The following is an 8,147-nucleotide window of genomic DNA, read 5'->3' on the forward strand; positions in this document are numbered from 1 at the left end:
GGAATCATTAGGAGTTCTTGCTTCTGAAATAATCTCTGTGGCAACCTGGGCAAGTAACTGGCCTTTACGGCATCTGGACTGCACCTCTGCTATGCGGCCACTCGCAGGACTGCCTGAAGCTAGAGAGACGGAGAACCAAACGTCCAGCACACAGGCTCTTGACNAACACAGGCTCCTTGCGTCTCTGCTTGGGGAGGAGAGCTGACTGACAGACCCCAGAGACATGAAATCCATTTTCCTCCCATAGGCTCGCCTTCATGTCTTTCTCTTCCAGACCAGAGGAGGGCTTGGTGACGGTCCTGGGTGGCTCTGTGTATCAGATATTCTTGAAATTGCACCTGATTACAAGAGTGACTGCCTTTTGAGAACATACACATCATTCACAGGCTACCAGGCGAGACCCAAATGCTGATCCTAGCTATTCTCCTTTGTGATGTGTCACTTCTCTGTTCCAAGCCTCAGTTTCCCCTCTTGTAGAGTGAGTAGTTCTAGGCACTAGAGTTCTTTCCCTTTCTCTAATACTTTATGAGCCTATATTTGTCTTGAAACAATTATAGAACTAGGGGGTAAATTAGCCCAAGGTATCGCCTTTGTCCTCCTTATGTCCTCTCTAATTTTGGGTTACACATTTATTTTGGGTCATTCTCTCTCTTGTCTCTTTTTCTGCCTAAACAGGGTTTAAAATAGCCTGTGTAGAATAATATTTGGACTTGGGCAGAATTCTATTGCAATATGTGCTCAGGTGATTCCTGCTTAAGCATATTTGGGGTGAAAAAGACGTGAAAGGGGCTAGTCCCTTAGACTTGGGTAGCTGGGTCTGGAGAGAGGTTGCAGTGAAGAAGGAAGAAAGCTCCCAGAGAAATCTGTACCTTGCTCAGGGTCCGGCAGCTTAGGACACAGAAGTAGGGACTCGGTGGTGGGAGGGCTCGGGCGATGTTAAAAATGAGGATCTACTGTGAAAAGCTACAATGATTAATACAAGCACTCATCTTCAAAGAGCCATGAGATCTGTAGTTTCTACAAAATATACGAGGCTTCGGTTGAAGTTTTTATCGGAGAGATGCATCTGGGGCTCTATTTCATCTTCGCTCAGCTGAAGGCAACCTTGAGGGCTGGATGGAAGGGGGTTGAGGTGGGTGGAGAGAGGTCTGATGATAGAGAAGCAATATTCTTGCACAGGTGCCTTGGAAAACTTGGTGTCCTGTCTTGGCTTAAGGAAAATACAATAGGTGAGGCCACCAGCTTGAATGGCATCAGTCCTGGCAGTTCGTCTCACCGGGACCCTTTACTTGACGTCCCTGGGTCTTACTTTGTACACCCATCAAGTAGGAAGGATGAGCTCTACCTTGCAGGGTTGTTGCAAGAAGAGAGAGATTATATGGAGCAAGTGCTTACCAAGGGTGTTGTTCCTAAACAGATTGTTATCATCTCCTCTGGTTTTCAAATGCCCATTCCAGCTGGGATTTGTCCTTTCTCGCCTCTCCTCACGCTTTTTTGAAGAGTTAGTTGCTTTTCAAAGTAGCTATTGGTGGACTGTGATTCTAGTCCATATTGTAGGTCCCAGCCTCAATGTCTCCAGGTTAACATTTTGGAAAAGCAAAGAGAAGGAGTTAGAGGTGTGTGAAGTCTAGCGTTGAAAGAAAGCTCGATGAAGAAGCCAAGTCATCCAATCAATAGGAATTCATTCATCTTGGCTCAAAGATGGGGTTATGAGCTACGTCCAGACGGTGCACTAACGAAGTGGTTTGTGTCGCTTTTCTACTTGGAAATTCCTTTCCACATCTGAAGCATGAGGATGACTGCCCTGACCATCGCCTTTCGTCCAATGTCCTTTCGGGCTGCTCTATCTGGAGCTTGTGCCCGATGTTTCCTCCCATTGGCAAGATGGAAGGGATGCTGGAGAAAAAGTTTCTCTGGTTCTTAAGCATCAGCAAATTCAAGTACGTGTCCAAGGTAATTGTATTAGGCAACATGCTCGTCCTTCGCTAATGGTCTTTATGAGCCCTGATGATAAAGTGTGTATGTTCCAATGATTATAGGAATTTTATTTTCATCTGTTTTTTTATTGCTATAAATATTTTGCATTTACCAAATAAAGTGGTTGCTATGTAGAGATCATAACTTCTGGGNCGATGATAAAGTGTGTATGTTCCAATGATTATAGGAATTTTATTTTCATCTGTTTTTTTTATTGCTATAAATATTTTGCATTTACCAAATAAAGTGGTTGCTATGTAGAGATCATAACTTCTGGGACCTAAATTTGCTTCAGATGATAGGCAAATTATAGACTACAATATGTGATCAAACAGCAGTATGGGGAACTTAAATAGAGTGAGCCCTGAGGACGGAGGCTGCTTAAAACTATGGGGGATGGAATAAATGGGAGTTTTAGCAAAGCTATCGCTGATTCCAGCAGATAAATTATGCTCTGCCTTTTTGTATCTCTTTGGGACTGTACTACATAAATTATGACCAAATATAATTTAGGCTATCAGCCTATNTGGTGGGGGGGGACTGGTAACCTGAAGCCTGGAGATGAGAAGGAGTCAGCCTTGCGTGGGTGACCAGGAGGGGGTTCCTCATAGGAGGGCCCAGGTAAGGATCGTGGAGACCCCCCCCCACTGGTGACACCCTGTCTTCGCTAACTCATAACAGTTTTGATGATAACCACATTAGGGCCTTGAATGAACCCCACTTTCCCAAAGTCACACGGACAATGAGCAGCAGAGGGGGCAGACCTCTGAAGGCAAGCTTCCTGGTTCCGACTTTGTTCCGCTGCCCCCTCTGTGTGTTTAGGCCCAGATAGAGCTTCTAAGAGGTGTGACAGAGAAAAATTATGGAAGTACATCAATTTCAAGANTGAATAAGGGTATCTGTTTATAAATTCAAACTTGCTGATGAAGGAGTCTGTGTTTATGAAAAGCACTTTCAGAACATGCAGAAAAGGGTAGGCTCTTGGTGGCAAAGGGGGCGCCCATGGGGGCTTTCCAGAGACCTCTAGGCTAAATTGGTCTGGGCTTGAACTCTGGTGTGGTGCACAGAGACGGCAGGAGCCACCGTAGAGCCCTATTCTTCTGTCACCCGAGCACTGCCTACCTCAGATTTCCGAGTGATGTCCAGTGGGGACCTCAGATAACTTTGGTATCCACCCATCAGAGATGAGGCACCCGGCTCCTTGCTATGACATCAGGTCATTGGCTTCTCAGGAGGCCAGGGTGGGGCTGGAGAGCTGCACTCGACTAACAGCAATGGGATGGAGGTGGGATGGGCAAGGAAGTTCCCTTCTGTCCTGGTAACTGCAGGTCTCCCAAGGGTGCCAGGGCCAGAACAGCCGGCAGGCTGATTTCCTCAACACTCTGGGTGACATAGCTCGGATGACCGCCATTGCATCGGAGGGTGATTTTTCTGGTGTTGGACTGCTGGTTATCTGATCTGGAATGGGGCTTCTTAAGGGTATGCACCATGGGTGATGGCGGACGGGGCTGAAGTAAGACTTTAGACCCTTCTGGCCAAGTGGACAGCACTGTTTAACCTTCAACTCATTGCTCTTCACTCCCTCGCATACCAAAGATAGTTCTCTTTGAAAGATCTTAGTGAATGTTCTCCCTGAATCTTTCTTTGCTTCTATATAAGACTCCTTGATTTCCCTGCTCTGTTTCAAAGTAGTTTTTCTATTTTCCTGTGTCTTTTCTCTCTTCGTGGGAGTGTGTGTCTCTTCGGTTCCATTTTATCTGTCTCACTGTCCGTCTCTTTCTTGCCTTCTCTTCGTTCCCACCTTTCCCCCGATGGCCAAACTGCAGAACGAATGTCTATTTCAGCCAAATAAGGTGGCTCACTGGTCTATTCAGCACTGTCTATGAGCTCATTCTGTTCGAGGTGCTGAGGGAGGTATGCCAACATCAGCCCTCAGGGGGCTACAGTGCAGGTGGTGAGGAAGGATGGCCGGGGGCACAGAGAACAGACAGTAAAGGGCTCTCGTTCAGGGGGAGGCTTGGGTGGAACTCCTATGGAACATTCGGATGCAGAAACAACGACCCTGGGCACTGGTAGGATTTGTTGCACATACCAAATAACATACTAGATTCCTGTTTCCTTGTGAGTTTGGGGAGAATCAAATGAGGTCCACATGGAGGTCAAAGCGAAGAAGGGCTTTGAGAAGGGTCAGGCACCTGGCTCTGCTTTGTTGGTGTGGTTTTGGGAGGGTAAATATTCCAGCTCCCTTTTCTAACGAGCACACTGTTCCAAGAAGGCAACCACAGAGAGTTCTTCAGGGATAAGTTCCGATCATCTCTAATATAAAGCCTTTCTCATTTTCCATAGTGGACAGAAGCTCGCAGAGGTGCCCAGAGGACTGGATCTAGGATGGCTCTTCTGAAGGACCTCGGGGCACCTTGTAAAAACCAACATGGTCTCAGGTTCTCAGAATTCGAAGTGGAAATGCATCCAGCAAAGAACTCCAGGTTTTACATCATTGGCGAGATGGCTGGAGGAGCAAGTGACAAGAAGCAGAACCCAGCAAACCCTGATAATCAGGCTCTTCAGAGCCCTGAGGTGTCCCCAGCCTCATGCAGAGGAGGCCAACTTCACCATTCCTTTATTCACTGTGGAATGAATGCTTAATGAGGACTTTGTGTGAGCCAAGTACATCCTACCTCAGTGACTAAGTTAGATCCAACAGCTTTCAGACCACCAGATAATAAAATAAGAGATGTAACAAGTACACTAAAAATGCCACTTGGTGATAATGGCTGTTCATATTTTCTTTAGAAGATGACACAGAGAAATCATTTAGAAAGTGACAGGGGTTGCTGGCTCCACTAGAGTGGGTGGTGGGAAGTCTTCTCTGCGGTGGGAGGGGACTGGTAACCTGAAGCCTGGAGATGAGAAGGAGTCAGCCTTGCGTGGGTGACCAGGAGGGGGTGCCTCATAGGAGGGCCCAGGTAAGGATCGTGGAGAACCCCCCCCCACTGGTGACACCCTGTCTTCGCTCACTCATAACAGTTTTGATGATAACCACATTAGGGCCTTGAATGAACCCCACTTTCCCAAAGTCACACAGACAATGAGCAGCAGAGGGGGCAGACCTCTGAAGGCAAGCTTCCTGGTTCCAACTTTGTTCCGCTGCCCCCTCTGTGTGTTTAGGCCCAGATAGAGCTTCTAAGAGGTGTGACAGAGAAAAATTATGGAAGTACATCAATTTCAAGATGGCTGAGTGACATCAAACCCCTTAAGCAGGGTACTCCTTGCAGTGGCCACCTCTCGGCACTTCTCCGGGGCTGTGACGCTGCGTAACTGCTGGTGTCGCCCCATCCCCAGTGGAGTGTATGTGAATGGCGGCCTTCCCTGTGCACCAGGAATGGGGTCACCCCATGGCCCACGTGTGCCCTAGAAACACCGAGCGCAGAAGAGCCGGAGGCCAGCTCTGCTTGTCCATCAACACTTAATTCCTCTCTAAATCAATGGCATGGATTCAGAATCAGTGCAAGTGGAGATCGGTGTAGAGAAGGACAAATGGACATGGCCGTGCTTACCATGGAGAGGAGGATGGCTGACTAACCATCTCTCAAATGCTGGGGTCTCATCCTTGGCGGAGGCTGGATTATCAGATGGACTTGCACCTCTCACAGGTACTGGGGAAACTAATCATTAATTTGACATGAAGCGTATGTGACCTGGACCCAGAAGTGCACCCGTTGGTGCTACCAGCATGATTTAATTCCACGGTCAATCAGTCCAGGAAGCCAGACTGTAATCCGAAACCAAATTTATGAAATCACCATGGAAAAAAATCATAGACACTGGGTTCTTATCGCGAGCACATTCTTTTGTTGAAGGCAACTGGGGATGTCCAGCTGGTTTGGACCTTTGCCTGAAGTCTGTGGGAAGCGTTTGGGCTGGCGCCTGGGGTGGCAGGGGAGAGGCGTGGGGGAAGCAGGGCAGATTGTCAAGGAAGCCTGGGGAGCACCAACACCCAGGGGCAGGTTGAGAACTAGGAAGCCATGGATGAACTGAGCCCAGTGGTCAGGGAGGAAGAAAACCAGAGGCCAAGGGGTTTCAAGATGGTGGGAGTGGTCACCCATGGTAAGCGCACAGAGATGTCAGCAATATAAGGGCTGAAAAGTGTCCTTTACATCTGGCTGTAGGAAAGTCATGGGTGACTTGAGCAAGTGAAACTGCACACAGTCAGGGGTGACTTCTTTGTCTAGGGTGGGAGAGCCTTGGCCTGTGATGATGCAGAGACTGGAGAAGAGGAGAGAGAGGACCATGGGAGGCAGGAAAGAGCAGGGCGGGAAGGCTGGTGGTCAACAGAAGGATGCTTGGGTGGTGCTGGCGGGAAGGAGGAACAGCCGTGAGTGTTTCTAAGTCTGCAGGTGGAAGAATGGGCGAGGGTCACAGGAGCCATTGGGAGGAATGAGGAGCCATTGGGAGACAGGTGGGAAGCCCTGGTGGGGGCATGGAGAGCAATGCTGAGAGGGGGGCGGGACCTCGCTCGGCATGGCGCCGTGGCTTTTACCACTAGCGCTCAGCCATGGGGGTTTAGGCAAGGGAAGGAAGATGCAGTAGGGTTAGACCTGTGAAGGTTAACGATAGGGAAAAGATGGAGGAGGTGAGGGTAATGAGTGAGGGGCTGACAGCAGTGAGTTTAGCCCAACCAGGTGGCTCCTGGGCTGAGCTGGGAAGAGTGGCAGCTAGGAGGAGCTTCTAGGAAGGGGAGAGTGAGATCCAGTTCCCAGTGCTCTCCAGGGAGTCAAAACCAGGGTGTCCAAAGATGGGGAGGTAAGGCAGCTGGGATCAGAGTAGTGGATGCGGGGGTGTGGGCCTTCTGAGAGCAGCCGTGCCTGGGCTGACAACACCTGCTGTATAGACAACATCCTGCTGTATAGACAACTCCTGGCGGGAAACTCTGGGCAGGTGGCTCAGTCCAGCTCGAATCCTGGCTCTCCTGTGTGAGCTTGAGCAACATACTTCCCCCTCTGGTTTCCCTTGCCAATGCGAGTAGAGATGGCACAGTTTCATTGATGGGGCTGCAGGTGCCCTAAGGCACCACAGAAGCCCGGTGGGACTGAATGAAGTGCCCCATGGGATGGCCTCAGGACAGGGTCTGGATGTGCAATGCTCAAGAAATGGTTACTGCTGGTAATGGTTACTGCTGGTAATGGTTACTACTTCTAGAACATGGAACCAGCGTTCTAGAAGGCTCTATGGCAAGGATCGGGAGGGTGCATAACACCAGGAGAACGAGGAATGGGGAAGTGCAAGGCAGTACGGGGATGGAACACAAGCAGGTTTAGGGGCCGGCGTTTGGGGAGGAGGGCTTACAGGTCCCTCGGCTGGGTGTTACAGAGATGGGCGCTTGCATGGCCCAGGGTGTCTGCTCAAGGCCCAGCCGAGGGTCTCTTGTAGAGCCTGGCCAGGTCTTAGGGAGATGGGAGTGCTCCTGCTGGGCAGAGCCCCATGCTGGGGGGGGGGGTCCGGAGCACAGATGGGCTCATGCCTAAGCGGGTTGTGAGGTGGGGGTGGGCCATGGGGAGATTTACCATCTCTATAGCCCAGAGCGTTTCTTCCTTCCCTGTCTGATGCCTCCGTTTCCCCATATGCGGGATAAAGGATTGGAGAAGGGACTCCTTAGTACTCTCCAGTCCTGCCATCCTCTGATTCTGTCTTCCTGTCGTGGTGTTTTGCCGAAATGCCACTCTACCTGTCCTTCCCATGGGGTGGGGAGCGCCCGTTGACAAAGTCACGTGGTTCCAGGGCGGCCTGGGTTTCCCTTAACCCCGCCATGGTGGCTTGCGGTCAACCATAATTAAACTCTTTGGCCCGATCAAGGGTGCTGCAGTATAAAGTGCAAACATTTTGGGTGGAACTAGGCCTCGTCCCTGAAGGAGCGATGGGTCTATGATGAATCAGATGCACAGGACAGTCGGGCCATATTATGCAGATCTTCTGAGGCCCCCTGGAGCAGTGTCTGTGTGAGTGTTCTTACCTGACGAAACCAAGGGCGCTGGGTGGGAGGGGCTTGGGGGGGGCAGAGGGCCAGGCCTCACTGTTCAGGCTTTTCCTATCAGCATCCAAGACTCTGGCCTCTGTTGTGGATGGCAAGCTTGATCCTGCGTTTGCTTATCAAGTGGGGTGTCGCCCTCCCC

The sequence above is a fragment of the Ailuropoda melanoleuca genome, chromosome 12, assembly GCF_002007445.2.
Source record: "Ailuropoda melanoleuca isolate Jingjing chromosome 12, ASM200744v2, whole genome shotgun sequence".
Classification (NCBI taxonomy): domain Eukaryota; kingdom Metazoa; phylum Chordata; class Mammalia; order Carnivora; family Ursidae; genus Ailuropoda; species Ailuropoda melanoleuca.